Source organism: Macaca nemestrina, chromosome 12 (genome assembly GCF_043159975.1).
Source record: "Macaca nemestrina isolate mMacNem1 chromosome 12, mMacNem.hap1, whole genome shotgun sequence".
NCBI classification, from domain to species: domain Eukaryota; kingdom Metazoa; phylum Chordata; class Mammalia; order Primates; family Cercopithecidae; genus Macaca; species Macaca nemestrina.
In genome coordinates, this window is record NC_092136.1 from 130,409,062 (window position 1) to 130,435,910 (window position 26,849).

Below are 26,849 nucleotides of genomic sequence, written 5' to 3' on the forward strand. Positions count from 1 at the left end.
TTTCTTTATAAAATATAATTCAAACAAATAGTTTAAAATAGAAGTACAGCAATAAAAATAATATAAACGTGAAAATGTACCACATGGAAACAAGGCTAGTAATTGTAATATGTGGCAAAATATACTCTAGTAAAAAAATTCCCACCAAACATAAGGGACAGAAACAAGAAGCTAGTGATTATGAACATCTGTGCACATAATACTATAACTTACGACTTCAAAATGCACAAACTGGTTACTAACAAATCTGAAGAGAAAGAAATCAGCAATTTAGTTACCACTAGTTCTACCCATGTTAACAACTGAGGGAACACCCCTAAGTTCCACATAGTTCTAGGGGTCTTATTCAGCACAATAAAACAGATAAAAGAAAAATGAGTATGAATGTTGTAAGAAAAGAAGAAAAAGCTATCATCATTTGTGGATGATATGATTAGGCATGAAGAATGTCAGAGAGAATCAACAAAAATTTAGAAGTTATAAGATCAATTTACAGACATCAATGGTAATAACCAACTAGAGAATACAACAGAGAAAGAGATGCCATTCATAGGATCATCAAAGATCCTAACAGCCAAAATAGATGGAATGCTTGTCGGTTATCAGGAACTAGGAGTTCTACATACATTTTTATGCTTAGCATATTATTAGAATATTATGAGATAGATGACATCATTAGTTACATTTTACAGTCAAGGAAACTGAGACAGAGAGAGATTAAGTAATTTACAATAATAGGTGATGGTAGAGCTAAGATTTGAACCTAGGCAATTCACTTTCACAATCTGTGCCTGGAACTACTACATCAGGCTATCTCAACCAAAGCAATGTATAGGAATTAACCAAATAAAGGGAAAATTAAAATTTATGTTAAAGGACATAAAGGAGAAGACCTATTAAATAGAAAGATACATCATATAAAGGAAAAGTTTAGCATTCTAAATATATTAGTTCTCCTCTAAATAATATACAAGTTACAGATAATGTAAATTCTAGTTTGTTTGTTTTTTTTTACAAACTCCTCAAAGGGATTCTAAAATTTAATCACAAGTCTCCAAGGCACTTTTGAAAAGGAAAATTACATTTAGTAGATATTACTAAAACCGTAAAATAAGATATTGAAAGTAGTATGATACTAATTGAGGAACAAAACAATAGATCAATGTAGAAGAATAGAAAATGCAAGAAAATTAATGTATATGAGCATTTAGAATGAGATCAAGGTTGCTTGACAGACCAGATAGAAAGATGGGTGTGTAGGTCATGGTCTGTGAAAGACTAGTTCACTATGCAAAGGAAAACACTGGATCCCTGACTGGTCTTAGATCCATTTAGTTGCTTACCAAGTATCTACTTCCCCCTTTTTCCTTGCTGATTGAACTTTGACGTTGTTTGGGGTGTCACTGTCAGGCTAAGTGCTTGCTTCTGCGTCCTGCCTGGAAGCTTGGATTGTCCTTGAGAAAGACAGAATTCTGACTTGTGAGACGTCAGGGAGTTCTGGGAAAAGGAGTGGATTCAGTCAATGAACTCTTTTCCTGCTTCCTCCCATGAGTGTGCTCATGACATCTGAGTTTGTAGCAACCATCTCTTGACTGTGAAATGAGAAACCTCATTTCCCAGGGAAGGAGCAGACCATCAAGACACTAACAAACTCCATCAGATACTCTCTCCAATTCTATTAGCTCCCCCATACTTAGGGGAGAATCGAGTGTGTTCATGAGGTTCAGATAACTGCTGTGTCATCTTGCAGGAGCTTCTGCTGTTCTCATGGTGTCAAGCTTAGTATTCGGAGCCCTTCAGGTCCTAAGAATGTGTGGTGGACTGTGTTGGGGTGGGAGAAAACACATTTTTTCTCTAGTATGAGTCCTATTAAGGTTCAAAGTGCTAGCTGAGATATTCCCTTCCACCCTGGTTGACAAACAAAGCAGAGATTGTAGAGAAGAATGTGTTATATTGAAAATAAAGATAATACTTTATTGAGGGCTGAGAGATTAAAGAATGCTATTTCTTGATAAGAAACTCCAAGTCTACATTCTAGAGGCCAGAGGGATTTGATGGCCTTTTCTGAACCACAGATACAGGCAAGGAAGAAAGAAAAAAAAAAAGAGTTAGGGGAGAGGATGTTTCTGTGCCCACAGGTATAGCACGTACATATTGTGTGGGGTTGAATGGTAGCTATGCTGAACCCAGATCCTTTGAAAGCTAGGGAGCATAACTGAGTGCAGGGACCTTTAGCCACTTCATCTGAAGATTTCTGAAGACAGGAATTATGCAGAAATAGATCATGACAGCTGGGCTTGAAGGGACTATAGGAAGGATGGCCCTGTGGTGCTTGCAGAGTGGAAAAGGATCCTAATAATTCCTGTGGCGAACAGGATCCTAATAATTCCTGTGGCCCTATATGATGGAATACAGAGACTAGTGAAGGGGTCGGAGCCATAGGATTGCCCGTGTGGAGAACGGAAGTGATGGCTGCTTATCTGAATAGAAAGGGGTTGGAGTGTGTACTGATAATGGGGGTTAACAACATATGATGTTCTTTTGGGCGAAATTGGGGAGGAGGCTGAAGAATCTCCTCCAAGATGAAGGGAAACCAAGATGGAGGTTAAGCTCTGCACCCCACCCCCAATAGTGTAAAATAAGACCACCTTAAAAACAAAGAACACAGACAGCATGAGAGGCAGACCAAGATTTAGGGAGCAGGGATGGGGAGGTGCCAAGCATGACTCTTAGGGCTCTGGCTTAAGTAACAGAGAGAGGATAACAGGAGGTTCAGCTTGGAGAAATGGCGAGAATTCAGTTTTGAACACATTAGGTTTGAGATCTCTGTAAGACATCAAGGAGAAAGTGTTGAGAAAGCAACTGCCCACCTTAAGGGGAATGCCAGTCACTTAATTTTACTCTTGTTTCTCGTCCTGCTTCTGTCTTCTTTCCTGAACAAGACAGAACAAGGCACTTTCTGAAGAAGGGACTCAGGTGGGAAGGTGAGGGTGGGATAACTAGTGATAAAGAGAAGGAAGGAGAAGGAGAGAGAGAAAGCAAGAGGTGTCCCAACTTGAAACTGTGCATGGGACTTAAAAACAATATTTACACTTGACGGGATATTTTCTTGAATGAAATGGAGATTTTAATAAGTGGATGAAATTATAGAAATCATTGAACTGGACTTAAATTTAAATAGAAATGCAATGGGAAGAAAATAAAATATGTTCTATAAGCAGATTGAGTGTTCAGGGCCAAAAAAAAGTACAAGTAATTTTGAGAATAAAACATACTTCATGTTATAGCTAACTGAATTGAGAATTCTGAATTCACTAAACAATTATTTATTGATGAGGTATTAGAAATAGAACAGGGTATAATTTTTATAACAATCTCTTTCCTCATGGAGCTTACTTTCCAGTGGCCACCAAACCATTTACATAAGTGACGTACTGAGGAGTGTCTGCTCAGACAGCCTGTGCCTCAGGCCCTAGGGCACAGGGCCGTCCTGCAATGATGGACTTTTCCACATCTCTGCTGTCCACTAGTCACATGTGGCTAGCATGACCGAGAAAGTGAATGTTAAATTTTACTTAACTCACTTAAATCTAAAGAGCCATATTGGATAGAGCAGCTCCTGAGTTTCAGTGAATAGGGCAGTGAATAGGGCAGTGAATAGGCAGTTAGAGCTGCCCTATTATTTAGGGCACTGGTATTCCTGCCAGTTGCCCTGTCATGGGCTGATAGGGTAAAGGAAAGCCTCCTTCTGCTGATGTGCTTCTGCCAGTGTCTCAGCACCCAGCATTCAGGAACTTTGTTCTCAATAGGACACCGCCTTTCAGGTCATTGCTGCTTACTTGGAAATGAGTAAGTGAAATCAATATTTCGTTTACCATTTCATAACCAACATGTGAATTTACACTCAATATGTGGAATAATAAGGAAAAAGTTTGTTCTTTATCCCACCATAAACCACCGGGTACCTTTGGAACTTCAAGGGCTTCTTAGCTTTGCTGCAGCATGAAGTCATAGAAACAATAGTTGTTCCTTGAAGATAAGAACAGAGCAGCTATCTAGACATCGTGAACACATTTGATTTGCTCATAAGTGCTTGGGAGAAGGTCATGTAAAATTGGAAATGAATATCTTATGGAGTTGTTCAGTGGCTTCATGGTGTCTGACCAGCATCTCTGTGACTCTTGACCGTCCCTTCATGCCTGTCACTGTATGGGGAGCAGATGGCTGCTGGAGCTCCAGACATCACGTCCTCATTCAAAAGAGGAAGGTATGGGAATGGGGAGGAAGCTTTTCCCAAGAATGTATAATTTTTCCTAGAAATGTTCTACATATGTGTCATTAGCCATAAATACGTCTGTTGCATGGGCATGCTGAGCTTCCAGGGAGGATGGGAAAGTGAATGATTAGACTGACAATGCACACCCCACATAAAATCAAAGTTCAGTCGATAAAGAAGAGGAAGGAATGAATACTGGATAAGTGACTCAGTATTTAACACAGTAGGCCTCCCATTTAGTTTTCTTTATATAGTGAACCAGTTTTCCCAGAAGATAAAAACAATTACTAATTTTATACAATAATCTTTAAATCACAATCTTCCAGTCTGCGGGCTTGGAATGAGACAACTGCTAGTGATAAACCCATGCTATCCTCAGACTCACTTTTTTATTTCAATAAATAGTGTTAATGGGTTGAGCTCATCTCAGCACCTGTATTCTTTCCACTCTAATAGGAGTATTCTCTCAGGAGGCTCTTCAACGATTCATGCAAATACATTTCTGTCAAACCCTTACATCAGTTTGACATACATACTTCAACATGGCTGAGCCCCCGTGGAAATTATTCAGGTGAAGAGTGGGGCAGAAGGAATGGCATCACACAAATGTAGAAACATCTGAAACAGTCAAGAAATAGAAAGTCAATATAATAAACTATGGAGAGATTGACTGGAGAGAGAAGGAGGGGCTGCGTCTCGCAGAGCCCTGAAGGCCAATGGTAAGGATTGGGGATTTTATTTTAGCTGTAGTAAGAAGCTGTTGAGGTGCTTAGTTCATGCACAGGGCATAAGTGGTTTATAGACTTTACCAGGGCAATCTCCCGTGGGTAAAAATAACTTACATGCATTCAAATATCTTTTGTTAAGTAAGTCATTTGTCAATTTTGCTGTGTCCAATGCATTGCTTTGATAAGTGTCTTCTGTACTTCACACACCTAAGAAGAAAAATGCAGCTCTGTGAATAAGAGAGGGCTTTCTATAGACTTCTCTGTCTCTTCCAACAGCACAGACTTGCAGAGTTCTCTGGCAGGTAAGCATCCCTTTCATGGGCTCTAGTTTCTCTTCTGTACTCTCATGCCATTTTGAACAGCTTCATTATCTGTGTGCTAACCAAATACCGACACCCGTCATGTCTGTTAAAGAAACCACTGGAGATTTGGGGTCTTGGAATGAATTACCTTTGATGGGCTTTTTAAAGAAAATGATTGGCTTCTGTATTAGTAATAAGATGGAGGGAGCAAGAGTGGATTGGGGAAACAAGTCAGTAGTTACTTCAGGGGTCTCAGTGAGAGGTGGCTGCTTGGCTTAGCTTGGTGCTAATGGATCAAAAGAGCTGTAGCTAACTTGAGCTATATTTTCAAGATAAAGTAGAATGTAGTGATATATTGGGCTAAGGAAAGGAGAGAGAAGGAATAATCAAGTATAATTCCCATAGTTGTGGGTCAAAAAGGGCTAGCAGAGTACTGGTCATTTATTAGTAATACTTGTTGAGTGAATGTGGAAAAAGGGGTGCCATAGTTACAAGATGTGCAATGTTTAAACAGTGTTAAAAGGTTTAAACCTCACACCTTATGGTATTGGCTGGAGAGTTTATTATTTTTTCTTCTTTACAGATGTGGAGAACCCTCTCATAGTTCTGACTTTGTTCATCTGGAGACTGGTCAGAGACAAAAGATGTGATGTGAAAAGGGGAGGGAACATAGCCAAAGAGGCTAAAGCAAGAGCAGGAAGCAGGGGAGGTTAGAGGGAGGTGAGAAAAGCTGCAGGCTTGCTGGAGAGAGCTTGGGTTGCTGGAGCCTCAGGGAAACGTGGAGCAGGGGCAGCCGGTGTGGAGCAGTGGGGCTGGAAGCCATGAGTGGATCTCCTTTAAGAGGTTTAAGGAAAAGACTGCTTATTTTTATTTTTTATTTATTACTTTTTTCAGGGAAAGGTAATTACTTCTGAGAGCTGGCATATTCCTGTTCTTATGTGGCTCCAGGCAGAGGCTGAGTTCCTTAAGATTCTGACTTTAATGCTGTTTAACCAGTTTGGAGCACACAGAGGAAGCAAAACCTGAGCAAAGGCTGATTTGGAAAGAAGCAGGGCAGGACTCGGGGGCAATGAAAAGCAGTGGATTTGACCAACGTCTTATTTTGAACTTTAGTGAAGACAAAGTTGGACTGGTCCATTGGATACAGGCTATGGAAGGCTTTGAAAAAATATGAATAGGAATTCATACTAGGTCAATTGTTTTGTAAATGATTTCTCTCTCCCACTGAAAGAAATTTTAGAAAATATAGAAAATTATTAGGATGATAGAAAATATTCATCATTCTATCATATAGGAAAAACTTTTAGTATTTACTGTATTTTTCCAGTCTTATATATGGGTGCATAAATATGTGTGTGTAAAAACTTAATATGATTAGCGATTGGAATTGTACTATAAAAACCATTTTACAATCTATTTAAAGTGATCCGTGAGCTCTTTCCTGTTAAATACTTCTCACAAAATAATTTTTTTGGCAGCAGCATGGTATTTCTTTGGTTGGGTATACCATGAGTTACCCAAACATTTCCTCTTAGACTTTATTGTAGCTCTTCTTCATTCCCCTAGTGAATATTATTATCTACTACCTCTTTTTTTGCTATTACGAATTCATTATCATCAACATTCCTGTACTAAGTCTGTAACTGATAAATTTTCCAGAATTAGGATTACTGATCAAAAGTAATAGATACTTTTATGGTCATTGGTAATATTGGCAGTTATTGCCAAATGGCCTTGAAGGTTTGAACTCCTTTATACTTCTTCCAGGAAATGACTGAGTTTTCTATTTCCCATGTCATTACCTCCTCCCCAGTTAACTGGGGATTAATTTTTAAAACATGAAAACTGTTATCTCATGACTTTAATTTACATGTCTTTTGTTATTAGTGTTTTGACAATTTTTATGTGTTTACTGGCTATTTTTCTCTTAAAAATTAAATTCTTCTTTTCAATTTATCTTTTTATTCTAACTGTCTTCATCATTTAAGGCAGTTTGGTCCCTACACAGAGAGGTAACTAAATCAATATTTCTACAATAGACTGAGAATCCATATGGACTTCCACTCAGGAACCTATAATGCATACAGTTTGCCACTCCTGTTCTAGTCATCATCCCAAATTTAACAATTTATCCTGTGAAATGTAGTATTCAGAGAAAATGTGATTTTTTTCCTATTCCCTATAGTCCTTTGAGACATTCTTTCGATTGGAACTTTTTTCTCATTTTCACTGTTCTTCATACATCATTAGTAGGAACTCTTGGGTTGTGGGAGGGCGATGTATGGACTGCATATTTATTGAGCTCTAATTGTGTGTCTAAATGAGTGCACCAGCCATGCAACTACAAATGTAAGTCTTAAAAATAATAATTTGCATAATTAGCTGACAGGAAGGCCTGAGATATTATTTAAGTTCACATATAACATTACATCGTCAAGTGTTAATTTATGCTCTGTTCTTTCCAAAATGATTGAGCTGTTTGGGGGTTTTATTTATGACTCATGCTCAGATCTATTTTGCAGTGCTGATAATGTAGAGATAATGGGAATTTATAGTTAGCTCTGACAAGAGGCCATAAAACAAATGATTGGATGTTTTCTTTATTGCTACAGGCTCAATTTGTAACATAAAGCACTTAATAATTGTTATTAATGAACCCACTATGGTTGGTGTATAGACACAGCTGGAAATCACATCTGTTATCAGGCAGCCTGGGTGGAGTAAAGTACAGACACTGCAGGGAACTAATAGCTACAAAAGGAAATGACATCACGGAACCACAGGAAGTGCCCATACAAGTTAGCTGCAGGGAGACAGAAGAGACTTAGGGCAGAGATGCTTAGAGAACCAGGCTCTTTTTCTTTATTTTCTTGCATATGGATCCCAATTACAAGCCAGAGTTCCAGGATTGATCCATGTATTAAATATCAGTAAAGCTTATATCTTATTTTTTAGGTAAAAGAAATAAAAGACACAAGAGTCAGCTGGCCAACTTACCTTTCTGTCTTGTCTTCTGCTACTCCTCTTGAAACACTCTGTTGTTCCCTTGAAATTGTATATTTGTCTTTGTTTTTGTAGACTTGTGCTTTCCTGCCTATGTGCTTTTCCTTATGTTTTTGCCTCCATTTGAGGCCGCTCCTCTTGAATTATTTCAAAAGAGAAAGAACTATTCTTATTCATTCATTCACTTATGAACTTATTTGCATATGTCCCCAATCCCGAATTTCATTTTTTTATTCATTCTTCGTTGGCAGCCATTCTAATGTATTTGATGTGTATCATTCATTTATGCTTCATTTTACAAAAGTATGTTTTGTTTTGTGTGCCTGTGTTTTTAATCTGTGGAAATAATGGTAAGTTGTGGATCTCATTTTGTTTCATTTACTTAGCACTGAAGTGCCAGTCATGGTGCTCTGTGAACATCTAGTTCATTCGTTCTAAATGCTTCATCAAACTCCACGTGTTTCCACCAAAATTGGTTTATCTACTTTTCCAGTTAGTTATGGACACTCAGATTGTGCTAAATCCCTATCACCATAAACAAGGCTGCAATAGACATGGCTATGTATGTCACTTGTGGACCTGTGGGAGAATTTCTTTGGTTTACACAGCTGTGAGTGTAATTGCTGGATTGTAAAATATATGTAAGCTTGACTTGACTATGTGCTGACAGATTGGTCTTGAGAATATCTACACTGTTCTTCTCCTAGCAGGAGGGTATGTGGGTTCTCCTATCCCTGCACTCTACCAATAGTTGAGATTGCTTAGTTTTACATTCTAACTAAATTAACAGAGATAAGATACTATTTTATTATTGTTTTCGTTTGCTCCTGTGATGACTAGTGAATTTGAGCATCTCTTGATTTGCATATTAGCTCTTGGTTTTATTGCCTATTCATATTTTTGCCCATTTTTTTCTTTTGGGTTATCTGTCTCTTGTTGACTTAATCCTTACATGTTTGCATATTGCCAGTTTAGGATATTGTTGATATTTTCTTATAGTTCATTATCTCTCTTTACCCACTCTTCCTTTATTAAACAAAAATACTTCATTTTTAATAGAGGAAGTAATCATTTTTAAGACAGTTTTGCCTTTGGATGTATGCTTTTCAAATTTTTAAAAAGAGTTATTTCTTGCCTCTGCATTGCAAACATGTACTCTGACATTTTCTTCTACTGATTTTCTATTTCATCTTTCATTAGTCTATCTAGATTTTACTTTTATATGTGATTTTAGTTAAGAATCCAATTTTATTCTCTTCCTAATGCCATAAGCAAAACAACCTCTCTTTTCACCTTTGATTTTTGGTGTTATACTTCTACATTTATTGTGAATTAAATTTTCATGTATACATGATCTTTCTCTAAGTTCAATGCTTTGTTCTTTTGTTCTATTTGTCCATCTGTTCTTAAATCTATACCCAGTTATTTTATTACTCTATATTGGAAGAGGGAGTCTGCCGTGGGCCCTGGGAATCCCTGAACATTCCTGCTGAGAATGCCAAACTGCAAGACTTACCTGTCTCCTGAAACTGAGAAGTTTCTGTAGCTGGTTGCACAGGCAGCCAAGTAGGTCAAACAATCATAGTATGACTATTCGTCATTCTCTGGTGGCAGGGAGGCAGAAGGAGAGGAGGAGAGAAGGAGAGACTCTCCTGTTTGCTGCTTACTTTGGATGGTGCTGTACCCATCTGAGTGGGGCTGCTTGGTCATCGTCTTGCACCACTTTTATCACTCCTATTTCTAAATGCAAAATTGTAATAATTAGTATTGATGTTTTACATGTATGTGCCATGAATTCTCATAAAATCCACGGGGCATTTTCCCAACTGAAAAGAGCCACTTGTAGAGAAATTATCACAGACAGTGGCTCATCAGCTAGTGTCCCAGTTCCCTCTGGTGATGTACAACAGAAAGCACAAAGAATCCTTAGAAGAGAAAAGGAAATCACAGGCATTGTGTCTGTAAACCCCATGAACCCTTCTGAACCATGGATATCTGCTACTGTTAACTGTGCTCATTGGACTAATGTGGGTGAATATTTTGTTAACATTAGAATGTGTGTATTCTGCAATTGTTGAGTGGAATATTCTATTAATATCAATCATTTCAAGTTGTTGATAGTACTGTTGAAGACTTCTTTATGCTTACTCTAATCTTCTGCCTATCTTATCTATCAGTTACTGATTGAGGAGTGTTTAGAGCTCTCATTTTAATTGTGGATTTGTCTATTTCTCATTTCAGCCCTTTGTTTGCTTCATATATTTTGAATCTGCTATTAGATGAAGATAAGTTAAAATTTTAAAATAAATTAACCATTTTATCCTTAGGAAATATTCCTCTTTATCTCTGGTAACAAGACTTGTTCTGAAGTCTGTATCATCTGATACTATCTTACGCATTGCAGCTTCCTTTCAATTAGTATGTGCATGGCATGCCTGTTTCTATCCTTTCACTTTTAACTTAACCATGAGTTTCTATTTAAAGTGGGTTTCTTGAAGATCATATTTAGTTGTTACTTGAAGTCCAATTTGAGAATCTCTGGCTTTTAAATTGGAGTGTTTAGACAAAGGGTCAACAAACGTTTTCTGTAAAAGGCCAGATAGAAAAAATGTTGGGCTTTGGGATTATATAGTCTCTGTTGAAATCATACAAGTCTGCTATTACAGCATGAAAGCAGCACAGATAGCACAAGAGTGAATGGGCGTGGCTGTGTTTCAATAAAATGGAACTTTATAAAAAATGATGATGAGCTGTATTTGGCCCATTGGATATAGCTTGCTGACTCATGGTTTAGGCCCTTTACATGTAAAGTAAATATTGTCATAGTCAAGTTTAAATCACTCACTTTGTTGTTTCTTTTCAGTTTGACTCATGTGTTATTCATTTCCTACCATCCCCTGCCACCTTCCATATCTTTTGGATTGAGTATTTTTTAGGATTCCACTTTATCTCCATTTTTCAATGTATTATCTGTACCTCTTTGTGTTATTATTAAATGATTGCTCTGTGGTTTACTATATACCATGGTCTACCTTAATATTACAGCACTTTATAGATAGGAAAAGAATCTTAAATACTTTCACTCCCCCAGCATTTTGCATGATTTTTTGTCATACATTTACTTTATTTATATCATAAGACCTACAATGCATTGCCACTACTTTTGTTTGATGCAATCAGTTATCTTTTTTAAGACAGTGATCCCAGGCCTCTGTATCAACTTGCTTTTTTTGCACAAGTACAATAAAGGATGTCTTCTTTTTCAACTGGAGTTTCACAAGATAATTAAGGCCTGCCAAAAATGATTTATGTGACCCTTTTCTCAATTTTCCCTCAGGCAGGATATAACCAATGCCATTCTAAATGTATAGGAGACAAGTTAACTCATTACATATAACAAATGTATTACGTAATGTACATTACATATTATAAAATGTAATATTATACAAAATACAACAGTTTACTGCATTAGGGTTTGTCTTCCAGAACCTGGGTTGAATTGGTGGGGTACATTGAAAACTGGAATGCACTATACAAGCTTAGCATGACCTGATACAATAAGAGCAATGTTATCTATCATTTATCTATTAGACCAAGAGCATCTCTGCCACTCTTCCATATTCCATGGTAGGTGAAGTAATGGCTCTCCAAAGATGTCCATGCCTCTGGGACCTGTGAATATATGACCATACACTGCAAAAGAAGCTTTGGAGACGTGATTCAGGTTAAGGACCTTACGCTGGAAAAATTATCCTGAATTATCCAGGTGGGCTCAATGTAATCACATGAATCCTTAAAAATGGAGGATCTCTTCTAACTGTCGGCAAAGAGAGGTGTGACTAAAAAAGTGTGTCTGAGACATCAACGCTTCTGGCTTTGACGATGGAGGAAAGGGTCACAAACCAAGGAATGTGAGCTGTCTTTAGAAGCTGGAGAAGTAAGGAAACATTTTTTCTCAGAGCATCTCCAGTGAGACCTGTGTTAGACTTCTAATTTACAGAATGCTGAGAGATAATACATTTTTATTTTTAAAATTACATTTGGGCTAATTTGTTACAGCAGCAATAGCAATACACCCTCTTTCTTCAGAAATAACGACCCTATCAGGGAGGATGGGTGATCTGTTAGGCATTGTTGATTGTATTCTGGTAGTGGGGATTTATGAGAAGCTACAAAAGAATATCATATTAAGCTACTGGGGGAGTATTCACTGTGTGTGTCAGAAAAAGGTTATTGGGGATAATTATGAATGAGACTGAGATTGTGAGCATGTAGGGAAGTCCCTAAGTACTTGCAGTATTATCAGTAAACATTTCATTAAAAATACTTAACGTGTTTATCTATATTTATTCTTTCAAAGGAAGAAAACTCAAAGAGCATTTGTCCAATACTTTTGGTAAGTAACTTAACCTTTCTGGATATGTTTACTTGCCTATAAAATAGAAATACCATGCCTCTCCATAACCTATCTCAAAATTCTCAGCATCAACTCAGTTAAGGTTTGTAGAAGACCTTTGAAAGAACAGATCCCATCCAGGTGGCTCCATGTTTATTTAGTGTGTGCCATGCTTCAGAAATAGTGGTGCTGTGTATGAGCGTGTCAGCTTTAATCATCCACCTGGTTGCTGTCCCAAGCCTGAGTGTTGCGATCACAGTGCTGCTCTTGGCACTTGTTCTTATGAAATCTGTGTGTCTCCCACTTGAAACATTGTTTTGTTAAGTATGCAATTCTGGATTGCTCTATCTGTCTCTCTCTCTCTCTCTCTCTTCAGTGCTCGGATGATATTTAATCATCTTATGGTTTCCATAGGATAAGGTTAGCTGTAAGTCTAAGTTCCTCCTTTGCAGATCATCGATACTTTCTCTGGCTGATTTTAGGAGCTTTCTGACTTTGTGTTCTGGTGACAACATTGTGTGCACACATAGATTTCTTTTTATTTGCCCTGTGTGGAATATATAGTGCTTTTAAAATCTCTATAATCAAGACTTTTATTTGTTCATGGAAGATTAGGAAGATTCTTATTAGGAAGATTCTAGCCATTATTTCTTGCCACTCCTTCTAGAACTCCAATTAGCTTTGTGTTGCATTTTTTATTCTATCCCTCCATTTCTCTTAACTTCCTTTTGGTATTTTCTTTTTTTTTTCTATGTAATTTACTCATATATAAATTCTGAGTAATTTATTCAGATATACTTCACAATACACCAAATTATTCATTACGCATTGGGCTTTTCCCATTTGAGTTCAATACTTTTAATGTTATTTCAGATCTGCCTGGTTATTTCTAGCAGTCCTTTCACTTGCTCAACTTTGTGATTTCCTCTTTTATTCCTTTAAATATTTTCTACTCAGCCACTCTATTTTCTGTATCTAACAATTCTAATTTGAATATCTGCAGTCTAAATGATTTGTTGTTTCTGTTTACTCTCACACATTGTGGATCTCTTCTAATGTATTTGGCCATATTTAAATGTGAACTCCTATTTTCATAAGTTAATTCGAGGAAATCCTGAAGGCCTACATTTTCGATTTGCTTCTTTCTAGAGAGATTTTCATCTGGTTCTTCCAGGAGTCAAGAGGACGACTGATCTGCAGCTACTTTTGTCTCTTCAAAAGTCTCTGATTCACGTGGGAGCCCCAGTTTTAGTTCATCTGCTTGGTGGCTGTCTCAACCTCAGTCTTAGGATCACAGACCTGCTACTGGCCTTTGTCCTCAAGGAGACCCTGGGGCCCATTTGCTCACTACTCACTGCTCTTCGTTTCCAGCTTCTATTTAAGTATTTAAGTTAGAGGTGTTTTTTTTTGGTCTCATCATGGGTGTGTGCACAGGGAGAGAGTGTTTCCTTAGATATTTTCCCTAATTTTTGAGAGTCTATTAATACATAAATCTTGTTACCCAGGATTTAGTTATTCTCTAGGAGTAGTCCTCCTCCCTGCCAGACTGTCTAGTCTTTGTAATGCCAGAAGCAAAATCCCTAACTTGCTTGTTTTTAAAAAAATTATTGTTTTAAAATTGGGCCTAAGAAGCAGAAGGTTGAGTTCATCACACTTCTCAGTTCAGGGCATATCACTTGTCCATGCATGGCTGATCTTTTATTTATTTTTTGATTTGATTTTATTCCATTTCTCCACTTCCATCAACCCCACAACCATTTTAACATATTTACTATGTATTCCTTTGTTTTATATGTTTTTATAAAAACCGTTTTGTATGCATATATTTAGTTGATGCACACAAATGGTATTGTGTTGTCTCATTTTGTTTCTTACTTTTTAAAAGCACAATGTTTTGTGTATTTCTGTTTTTAGAGATGGAGTCTCACTGTGTTGCCTAGGCTGAAGTGCAGTAGTTTTTCACAGGGATAATCCCACTACTGATCAGCATAAGAGTTTTGACCTACTCTGTTTCCAACCTGGGCCAGTTCACCTCTTCTTAGGCAACCTGATGGGCCCCTGCTCCCAGTAGGTCACCATATCGATGCTGAATTTAGTGTGAAAACCTGATTGGCATAGCTGACTTCAGCCCAGAACTCCTGGGCTCAAGTGATCCTTCTGCCTCAGCTTCCTGAGTAGTTGGGACTGGGACTATAAGCATGCACCACCAGGCCTGGCTAGAGCACATGTTTTTAAGATCCACCCAGGGCAGATGTGGTGGCTTATGCCTGTAATCCCAGTACTTTGTGGGGCCAAGGTGGTGGATCACCTGAGGTCAGGAGTTTGAAACCAACCTGGCCAACATGGCAAAACCCTGTCTCTACTAAAATTACAAAAATTGGCCAGGTGTGGTGGTGGGTGCCTGTAATCCCAGCTACTCAGGAGGCTGAGGCAGGAGAATTACTTGAACCCAGGAAGTGGAGGTTGCAGTGAGCCAAGATTGTACCACTGCATTCCAGCCTGGGCAACAGAGCAAGACTCTGTCTTAAAAAAAAAAAAAAAAATCCACTCAGATTTCTCTATGTATGTCTAGTTTGTTGTTTCTAGCATCTTCATAGAACTGCATGGTATCAATCCATCACATATATTTATCCATACTTCCAGCAATAAGCATATTGCCTCTGAATCCCCATAAACCTCATTATTTTAGCAATGTGAAATCAGAAGTTCTGGGAGGCAAATTGTTTTGTTCAGGATACATAACTGAGATTTTCTTTTCCGTTTTTGAGCATAAGTTGCTTGATTATTGATCCAGTAATAACCCTACTATATCCTGTTTCTTCCTCATGCATCCTTGATTACAACTATTATCTGAAATAAAGCAGAAAGGTCTTGTATCATTTTGAGCGAATAACATACCTACTATATGATCAAAGACTTGGAGTCTAGAACAGGGATCCAAATAGGCTTCATCTTGATTACCATGTTGGATTGAATGGTAGAGGCTTCTTCAAGCACCGTCAAGAAGAACTACTGGGCACATTTGGGCTCTACAGCAGACTGTGCTGTTATCATCAGTAGATGTCTGTCTAAAGCTTGGGAAAAGGAGTATTGGTCATCTATCTTATTCGTGGTCTTTCAGCAGAGCTAGAGAATGGATAAATAATGTTGAAATACCTTTAACAAACACCTCTGGAATTTACAAATACAAAGCCCAAATATAGTTGATGAGGACATTTAATTTCTCTGTGTCGTTAGTAGCACATATCCCATGACTTAGGAAACGAAGGCACTGCTATGATTTTGGATTACTTAAGGCTGGCTATTTAAATCAATTCCTTATATACTCAAAAGGTAATATCTAATTTGGAGAAGGCACATTTGTTTAGAAATAAATGTGAGATATTAATTGTCTTAAAAATATAAAAGCTGTCTATATGAATTGTTTTAGAAATAAAAACATGTTCAAAAGGTCATGGTAGGACTCTTAAAAAGAAATGAGGGAATGTTTGGGGCTTTAATAACCGATTAAAGGACTAGAAGCTTTGTAGTGATGGTTTGGGGAGGTAATCCCCAGCAGGCAGTGTGAACAGAATCATATAGGAATCACCCAAAGATGAAGCAGATATGGTAGACTAAGACACCAGTGTGGTTTTGTCTCACATCTAAACAAATCTAGACTCCAAGTTTGGGAAGGAGGGACTCTGGAAGGTCATCTAGTCCAGATTCTAACTGTATTTAAAATATGTTTTAAAATATGTTACCCATTTTTGTTTGAATGCATCCATTGATGGAGACCTCACTACTGAAAAGATAGCTCATTTTCTTTTTTAAAAAATTATTTGTTTTCTTAATTTTATTTTTTTATTATTTTATTTTATTTATTTATTTTTTTTTTGAGACAAAGTCTCACTCTGTCAACCCGGCTGGAGTGCAGTGACACAATCATGATTCACTGCAGCTTTGACTTCCCAGATCAAGTAGCTCCCTGCTCATCCTCCTGAATAGCTGGGACTACAGACACACACCACCATGCCCAGCTAATTTTTTATTTTTATTTTTAGCAGAGACAAGGTCTTGCTATATTGCCCAGGCTGGTCTTAAACTCCTGGTCTCAAGCAATCCTCCTGCCTCAGCCTCCCAATGTGCTGGGATTACAGGTATGAGCCACTCTGCTTGGCTCCATTTTGTTTTTGGAAAGAATTGATTGATTGGAAGTTTTTCCTTGAATAATTCTGAAGTCTGCTTCTTGTAAACTCATTCACCAGTCCCAGTTATGTTATCTGGAAAAATCCAGAAGGAGTTCTGCACCTTTGGAATAACAATGCCCCTCTCATAGCTTCCACAACTCCATTGGTAGGAGGGTAAAGAGAGGGCTGTGGATCCCCATATATTCCTACATATCACCATTTACAACCTCAGGTGCTTCTAGACATTGCCAAATGTCCCTGGGGTGGGTGGATGGGGAGCAAATCATTACCATTGAGAACAACTGCCCTAGACTCTGTTCCTCAACCACCTTTTCTCCACATATTTTTGTCTTTTATGATAAAATATTTTGAAAACTATCTTTACTTTTTGTCCTGATTTTTTATCTACAAATCTCTCTTAATCTCCTTTTAGCTAAGGAGTCCGACCCTATGGCTCCTCTGAAGCTTCTCTTGATAAGGTCCCTATAGACCTCGATGTTGCTAAATCCAATGTTCAGTTTTCAGTCATCATCTTACCTGACCTATCAGAAGTATTTGACATTATTGATCACTTTCTCTTCATTAAAGAAATGTCTTTACCTTGAATGTTACCTCGGTCTTTATTTTTGTCCTGTCTTATTGGCCACCATTTGTCTCCCTTTATCATCTGACTCCTAAAACTTAGTAAGCCCAGGGCTCTGTGCTTGCACTTCTCTTTTCTATCTGCATTATTCCCATATTGACTGTGTCCAGGGTAAATATTAATAATATCCGATACATTATTGATTTTATACTTAGATATCCAACCTGACTTATCATTTAAACTTCACACTCTTATCCAGCTGCTACTCAGCGCCTCAACTTGCAAATCTATCAGACAGTTCAAACTTAACATGTTCCAAAACAACTTCCAATTATCCTACTCTTTAAATCCTCTCCTTCTGTAGTCTTCCAGTAAAAGAAAGCTGTTTTTTTAATGTATCAAGATTTCCATTACAGAGTCTCCTTTATTTTTTTTTCACATACTTTTCCTATGATTTGAAAAGCGTTTTGCATTTACCTTAGAGCCATATTGGAAGTCTGGACCTTTTTTATGCACCTCCAGCATTACTAGCTGGATCCAAGCTGCTATTATTCCTCCCACCATCCCCATATCATTGCACCAGTCTCTCAAAGAGCATCCCTGCTTCCTTCCTTGCTCTGCTACCTCCCCTTGCTGTCTATAGTCAACACAGCCACTATTGATCTGCATAAAACTATGTTAAAATGAGGAAATGTTGGTCAAAGTGTATAAACTTGCATTTATAAGATGAATACATTCTAGAGACCTAATGTACACCATGGTGATTATAGTTAATAATAATGTATTGTATACCTAATTTTGCTAGGAGAGTAGATCTTAGGTATTCTTACAACACAAAAACAGATAACTACATGTGGTGATGGATATATTAATTAACTTGGTTTTGGTAATCATTTCACAATGTTTACATCTATCAGAACATCCAATTGTACATCTTGAACACACAGAGATTTTATTTATCAGTAGTACCTCAATAAAGAGTAAAATTAAAAAAAAAAAAAAACCATGAGGTTCAGTCATCTCACTTCTTAACTCCAAACCCTTCAATGGCCTCTTATATTACTCAGGGTGAAAGCCAAAGCCTTACCATGGTGTAGAAGACCCCATCTCTTCCACCGTCTTCCTCTTTGTTTCTTCAGTATCCTCTTTGCTGGTCCTGAAACATGACCCTCATGTTCCTGCATGGGGGATTTTGTGTTTTCTTTTTTATTGGCTTAGAATGTTCTTCCCCAAATATCTACATGGCTAACTCTCAGATATCCTTGCAAAGTTGGCTTTTAAATGCCCTCCTCACTGAAGCCTATTTAAAATTGCACTCCCTGCTATCTCTGGTCCTCCCCTTCTTGGTCCTTCTTTAAATTTTCTTCTTAGCGTCCATCACTTTCCAATGTGCTATGTAATTTATTGTTTGGCTTATTGTCTGTCCTTCCTCACTGGAATAGAGTAATCTTCAAGGTGAAAACAAGAAATACTTGCCTGCTTGTTTACTGCATGATGACCAGCGCCTGAAAAAATAATACTAAAAAGTATTATTTGAATAATTGACTGGAATCATAGAAAAGAATTTCTTCTTTTAGATTAATTTAGAAAAAAATCAGAGGCTGAGGCTTGTTTTCAGTTGGTCCTTTTTTTTGAGACAGGGTCTGGCTGTGTTGCCCAGGCTGGAGTGCAGTGGCATGATCTCGGCTCACTGCAACCTCTGCCTCCTAGCTCAGGCAGTCCTCTTGCTTCAGCCTCCCAAGTAGATGGGACCAAGGTATGCGCCACCATGCCTGGCTAATTTTGTACTTTTGTTGAGATAGGCTTTCACTATGTTGTCCAGGCTGGTCTTGAACTCCTGAGCTCAGGAGATCCACCCGCCTTAGCCTCCCAAAGTGCTGGGACTAGAGGCCTGAGCTGTGGTGCCTGGCCAGCTGATACATTTAAACCTGGTTTATCATCTGCCTCAGTAGCAGGATAGCTCAGTTATTTTTAACCTATACTAAGATGACTTTTAAATGTACGCTATAAAACTGAACATAATCCTAAACCATGTATGATCTCTATGCCTAAATTTCTTTATGTTATACAAGTGAGTTCTGGACCAAAGTGTCTGTGTATGCTGCTTTACGATGAATAGGTGAGAAAAACATTATGCAGAATCATCATTGGGTAGGTGATAGCTCAAGCCTCTGACTTAATTTTCTTTATATGTAAAAAGAAGATTTAAAAAATTTGGATAGGATTAATAATATATGGTCATTATAATAAATTCCATTAACTCATAAAATATTAAGAAGAAAGTAAAGGTCACACTGAAATATTCACCATTAACATTTTGGTGACCATCTCTCCATTCATTTCTTTATATAATATATGCTACATATTATTTTAAATAAATGGTATTACGTTCATGTTTTTATTGCACATACATTCGTAAATGATCTTTCCTCTCTTGCATTCTGTTTTTCCCCCACCCTGTTCACACTTCCTGAGAATAACAGTGGGAGGGATATCTTCCATGCACTGCCTCTTCATGTCTATGTAGTCATGTACAAATATAATAATGCACCCTGTTTGGATTTTCTTTGTATTTATTCTTCTTGGAGCTCCGTGGTCATCTTGGATTCATAATTTAATGCTTTTAAATAATCACATATATCATATTTTTGCCATTATTTTTCAATTATGTTTTTGCCCCTTTAGCACCTCTTCTTTTGGTCTGTCTACAATTACACATGTGCTAAACCACTAAATGTTTTCTTGCAAGTCATTAAGGCATTTCATTTACATTTTTTGTGTTCTTCAGATTTTAAACTGTTAATATTTCTGTCTTTAAGTAATTGACCCTTGCTTCTGCAATCTTCAATCTAGCATTAAACCACCCAGTGTTTTGTTATTGTTGTTTTTCCCGATATTATTCTAGAGTTTCCATTTGGTTCTTTTTTATAGTTTCCACTTCTCTGATGCATTTCTGTGTTTTCATTCATTATGTTCATCTTTTTCTTTATCTTCTTGGACAATAGTAGCTTTAAATTCATGTTATCTACTTCCAACATCTGGTCACTTAAGATCTGTTTCTATTTACTTTTTTTCTATAACATTGGACCATATTTCTTTTTTCTTTCCACATCTAATATATTTTTCATTAGATTTTGAATACTGTAAATGTTAGCTTATAGGAACTCTGGGTTCTTTTTTGTTCCTCTGAAGAGTGATTAGTTTTGCCCTCATAGGCAGTTACATTACTGGCTAATCACCTTGAATTTTTGGAGGCTAAGTTTTATGCTTCGTTAGAGCAACTCTGTTTTATGTTTCCCCTCAAGTCCTAAGAGGACACTCTTAGTTTTGGGATATAGCATTTACTCTTAAATGTGGTAATTATGGAATTTCGATGGAAGTCAGGGGTGTTTGTAAGTACATCTAATTCAGTGTGATTCAAATTCCAAATTCTGACTTCATTGCAGGGATCAGCAGCTGAATTCTCCTCTCCATTTTTGCCTTCCATCTGCTGCTTTCTGCTAGACTCTTTGAAGCCTCTTCCCTGCACATGTGGTTCAAGGATTTCTTCATTCCTGGACTTTCTTTTTTAATTTTCAGTTTCTCACACAGCCTTGAGTTTTGTCCCCTGTTGCCTTAAGTTAAAAAGAAAATGTGTGGTTTTCTGCTTGAGTTCTAGGGGCTGCATACCATGCGGCCTCAAAGCCTTTAGAAGAAAGCCATACCTGATGGTAAGTTTTATGTGTTAACTTGGCCAGGTTATAACGCCCAGATATGCAGTTAAATACTGATGTAGGTTTTGCTGTGAAGGTGTTTTGTAGATGTGGTTAACATATTAGTTGACTTTAAGTGAAGAAAATTATATGTAACATGAGTGGACCTCCTTTAATCAATTGAAAAGCCTTAGGAACAAAACTGAGGTTTCTCTGGAGCAGTAGAAATTTTGCCTTTTTTTTTTTGAGACTGAGTCTCGCTCTGTCACCGAGGCTGGAGTGCAGTGGCGCGATCTCGGCTCACTGCAAGCTCGGCCTCCTGGGTTCACGCCATTCTCCTGCCTCAGCCTCCCGAGTCCCTGGGACTACAGGTGCCTGCCGCCACGCCTGACTAATTTTTTGTATTTTTAGTAGAGATGGGGTTTCACCGTGTTAGCCAGGATGGTCTCAATCTCCTGACCTTGTGATCTGCCTGCCTCAGCTTCCCAAAGTGCTGGGATTACAGGCGTGAGCCACCGCGCCCGGCTTAAGACCACAGCATCGGCTTTTGCCTGAGAGTTTTCACCTTGCTCCTGTGCCCTGCAGATTTCAGGCTTACCAGCTCTCACAAACATGTGAGCCAAATCCTTGAAATATTACACACATGTATATATAATTATTTATATATAAATATACGTGTGTGTGTGTGTGTGTCTGTGTGTATCCTCTTGGTTCTGCTTCTCTGGACAACCTGATTGATATACCATGTAAACATATATCTGTCTCAGTTCATTTCCTTTCTTTGAAATATTTAATCTCCTCAGTTCCTGCCTGGTTTTGTCATTTTTTTATGACTTTAAATAGTTTTTATACATTTTTTCCAGAGCAGGTAATTGTTAGCTGCATGATGTTTAACTTGATACAAGCTACTTTGGCATTAAAAAATTGATTTTTATCAATAATATCAGGTTAACTGTGCATCCCTGAGATGAATCTAATTTGGCCATTTCTGAAATACTATATGCTGCTTGTTTGGTTTGTAATAGTTGCCTTAGAATTTTAACATTGAGGTTCAAAATTAAAGTTTGCTTATAATTTTTGTTTCTTGTACCAATTTTGTCAGGTTTTAGATTAAAGAATATGCCAATTGACTAATACAAGTTAATGTGTTTTTCCCTTTTAAAAATAGTCTGGAAATATTTTAAATTAAATTTTTTTCTATTTTGTGTGTTAGGTAGAACTTCCCTGTAAATGTGCCTTGACCTCACGTTTTCATTCAGAAAACATTAATGAATATTTCAGTTAAAAAAATAGTTGTAGAACCATTTGTGTTTTCTATTTCTTTGTTAATCAGTGCTAGTAATCTATATTTTTCTCGGAATTTGCATCTTTTCTTTGTGCTTTATAATTTAGTGGCATGAATTTTTTCATAATACTCACTTATAGTCATTTTAATATCCAAGATATCTCTAGATATGCCTAAAGATACTCAATATTTCTTACATCTTATTTTACTGTTGTTGGTAATGGTGGTGTTCTCTCTCTTCATATTGCTACAAATTTGTAAATTTTATGGTTTTTTCCTAGATCTTTCTTTTCAGCTTTGCTGACCTTTGTTATTTTTTGTTTTCTATTTTATTAATGGTTAGTTTTAAGTTTATTATACCCTTAATCTTGATTCATTTTTATTCTGATTTTTTTACACTTGTTAAGATAAGAGTATATTTCATTAGCTTTTTTTTTTGTAATATAAGTATTTAAGGTCACAAATTTGTTCTAAACATTGTATCCTATATATTTTTATATGTTTTATGTTTTAGTATTAAGTATTTATAAAATCTCCATTATAGTCTTCTACTTGACTCTTGAGTTAGTAAAAATTGTTTCACTTTGTAATTTCAAAAGCGAGTTTTTAAAACAATGGTTCCTTTCACTTATTTCTGTTGAGTGACTTTTGAGTTAAAGAAGAACATATTTGATATGCTATCAGTTCCTTGAAGTTTGCTGAGCTGTGTTTTATGGTCTAGTATATTGTGAATTTTAACAAATGTCCCATGCGAATTTAAGTAAAAAGTGCATCCTGTAATTATTGTTGGATTTTTAGAGGGTAGTCAACCAAATACACCTGTCTTCTCCTCAAGAGTTCCGGTAGCATCAACAAATGAAACAAAATGTTGACAGATGGTGTCCAACTTATTCCTTTTATTACTGATCAAGGTGATGTTTTGACTGTGGCTTAAAGCTATGGGCAAGTGAATGTCTTAACACTAAACATTTAGGCAGAGTAATCCACGTGGTTTTGGGACATGCTAGGCCGATGTGGCCTTCTCTCATAATGGATGGTAGTTACTATGGCCAAGTTAAGTCAGAGAGTATTAGAGCAGATTATTTAGTCCCTATCAGAAGCTTAGTTCTAAGAAAAAGAGAAGGGGAAGGATTAGGCATCTGTATGCCACATTTTTCTTTCTATGCTGAACGATAAGATTAATCCTTTGGGGAAGAGTATGTTAGGATTGAAGAATGGCCAGAAGTGTTACTCTAATGAAATCCCCACCACATGAAATGACATACCAGGTGTGTTCCTCTAACACTGTTTTCTGTATTTGCATTAGATGAAGCTTGTTAAGTGTAGTGTTCAAGTCTTTCAAATTTCATGCCAGCTCAGCAAAACATGCAAAATATATATATGTGTGTGTGTGTGTGTGTGTGTGTGTAAACTAAAGTTTGGGATGTGTAGCATATCATAGTGCACAAGACAAACATTTGCTTTTTGTTTTATAGATTTATGCCTTTTTATTTATAAAATATCTACCTTCTTTTCTAAAATAGTTTTATTGTTTTCTTAATTAAAAACCTAGTAGGACTCTTTCATTTTCAGTTTTCTTAATAATAAAAACATTTTTATGTTATACATTATCTTCTGAGTACAGTTTTTACCTTGCTTCATGTTCTACTTTTTGTTCTATAGACAGTCTCTGACTTACAATGGTCTGACTTCAACTTTATAATGGTGTGAAAGAAAAATGCATTCAGTATAAGCCATGCTTCACACTTTAAATTTTGATGTTTCCTGGGCTAGGGATGTGTGGTATGATACCTTCCTGTGATGCTGGGCAGTGTCTGCAGGTCCCCGTCAGCTACAGAATCAGGAGTGTGAGCATCTAAGACTCTGCAGTGTTCTGTGTTGCCAGCTGATTTTGCCCAACTGTAGGCTAATTTCAGTGTTCTAAGCATATTTAAAGTAGGCCATTGGTTAGCTGTATTAAATGCATTTTTGAAACAGTATTTTCATGTTACCATGTTACAATGGATTTATTTGAATGTAACAGCATTGTAAGTTGAGGCATATCTGTTTATATAAATCAAACATAAGAAGGCTCTGAAAGGTAGAAAGAAGAATGCTGACTGGCTAGGGCCTTGGGGCCAGAAGAATGACTTGGTGGTGGGTTCCCTGAATTTTCTTTTTGTCTTCTATATTCCAGACTTTTTGGTGGAGAAATTAGCAGCCCAGAAATGCCAGTGGGCACAGAGAAAAAACAAAAAAAACCAAACCAAACAAACAAACAAAACCCAAACAAATGAAAAACGAGAAAAGCCGGCTCTTCTAGCTAAAAGTCCAAGAAAGGGAAGCCGAGAAGGACAGAAAGGACTAGAAGTATGAACAATAACATCTCTCTTTCTGCAAAACACCACAGAAAAAACTGTCCATCATTTCCATTCAACCAGCAAAGGTTGAGTAGGGAGACTAGATGCCCGCCCTTGCAAGGCTGTCATGACATGGCTCAATACCCACACTGGAATGGTGTTAGAGAAGACCAAGTAGGGTGTTGGGACTTCTATCCCCACCACATAGTAGCGGGGTATCCCCACTGTGGTGTCAATGGTGACCATATATGGGGCTGGGACTTCCACACCCACCTGGCAGTGACATGGGATCCCTCCCCCTCCTCACTGGGATGGCATCATAGGAGGCCTAGCTAAGAGTCAGGGCCTTTGTCACTGTTCAGTGGCAATAAGGCCGCTCTCACTATGGTATCAGTGGATACCACATGAGGCACTAGAACCATTGCAGCTGCCTAGCAGTAACAGAGAACACCCCACCTCAGGTGACAATGAAGGCCAGGTGGGGAACCTGTGCTTCTACCTCTAACTGGCAGTAACAAGGTGGTGCATACCACATTCCCTCATCAGAGAAGTGTCAGGAAAAGCCAGGTAAAACAAAAGGTTTAAATGAGATCCCTCCTTATAACATAATAGCAATATGTTCAGATTTCAGTAAAAAATCCCTTATCATACCAAGAAGCAGAAAGAGTCCAAAGTGACTGTAGAAGATAATCAAGATATGCCAATACCAAGGTAACAGACATGTTAGAATTATCTCACAAAGACTTTAACGTGGTTATGCTAAAAGTTCTTCAATAAGCAATTACAAACCTGCTTGAAACAAAAATATTAAAGCCTCCACAAAGAAACAGAAAGTCAAAGCAAAGAAATAGAGGATATAACAATAGAAATATTTACAAACAGAAATTTTAGAACTGAAAATATAGTAACCAAAACAAACAAACAAACAAACAAAAAAACACTGTATGTGCCCAACAGCATAATGGAGGGGACAGAAGATAAAATCAGTGAACTCAAAAATAGAACAACCAAATTATCCGATCTGAATAACAGAGGGAAAATAGATTAAAAGCCAAAAAAAAAAAACCATAAATATAGCTTCAGGGAGATATGGGAATATAAGAAAAGATCTAAGCCTCATGTCATTGGATTTCTGGAAGGAGAGGAGAAAGGGTAGGACTGAAAAATGGCTTGAGTAAGTAATGGCAGAAAACCTGGCAAGAGACATAAATCTGCCTTTATGAGAAGCTGATCCAACCCCAAAGAGGATACACCTAAGGAAATCTATATCAGACACATCCGAATGAGAGTTTTGAAAACTAAAGTTACAGGATTTTAAAATCTTGAAAGCAGCCACAGAAAGATGATACTTTAGCTATGGGGGAAAACACTTTAAATAATAGCAGATCTCTCTTCAGAAACTATGTAGTCCGTGTGGAGGTGGCACAATATTTTTCAAGCAGTGAAAAGAATGAACTGTCCACTGGCATCTTATACTGAGCAAAAATATTTTTCAGGAATGAAGAGGAAATCATCTGATTCTTAGATGAAGGAAAACTATGACAATTTGTTTCCAGCCCATCTATACCCAGAAAGGACAGCTAAAGAAAGTTTTCTAAACAGAAATGCAGTGGTAGAAGAAGAAACCATGGAACATCAGGAAGAAAGAAAGAACGTGGTAAGCAAAAATCTGAGAAAAACATGGTAAACAAATGTAACAGGCTAACAGGGTTTCCTTTTACTCCAGACCTTTATCAATTACATTTTGAGGTTGAAGCAGAAATGTAATACTGTTTGATGTGGTTCTAAATGTGTGCAGAAGAAACATTTAAGACAATTATATTATTAATGGAAGAAGGTAAAAGGACATAAAAGAGGTAAGGTTTTTATAGTTTACAGAAACTGGTAAAGTTACAATTAGACTATGAAATGTTATGTGCATATAATGTAATATTTAGAGCAACCACTAGAACACCTATACAGAGATAACACTATAATTATTATACGTATATTAAAAAGGAATTCTAGCAATGCTTAAGTAACATAGGAAGTTAGGAAAAAAAGACCCCAGAAACTAAAAGCAGAGAGAACAAACAC

The 26,849-nt window shown here is 37.2% G+C and overlaps 1 protein-coding gene across 1 annotated transcript in view; it reads left to right on the plus strand.

Annotated features, from left to right (window-relative positions):
* Positions 1-26,849, plus strand: part of LOC105476177 (neurotrimin) — a 1,408,523-nt gene that overhangs the window by 64,889 nt on the left and 1,316,785 nt on the right. Inside the window, exon 2 of the mRNA XM_011731850.3 lies at positions 26,270-26,430. The gene's annotated coding sequence lies outside the window, so the exon portion shown is untranslated. The remainder of the gene's footprint in view (positions 1-26,269; positions 26,431-26,849) is intronic.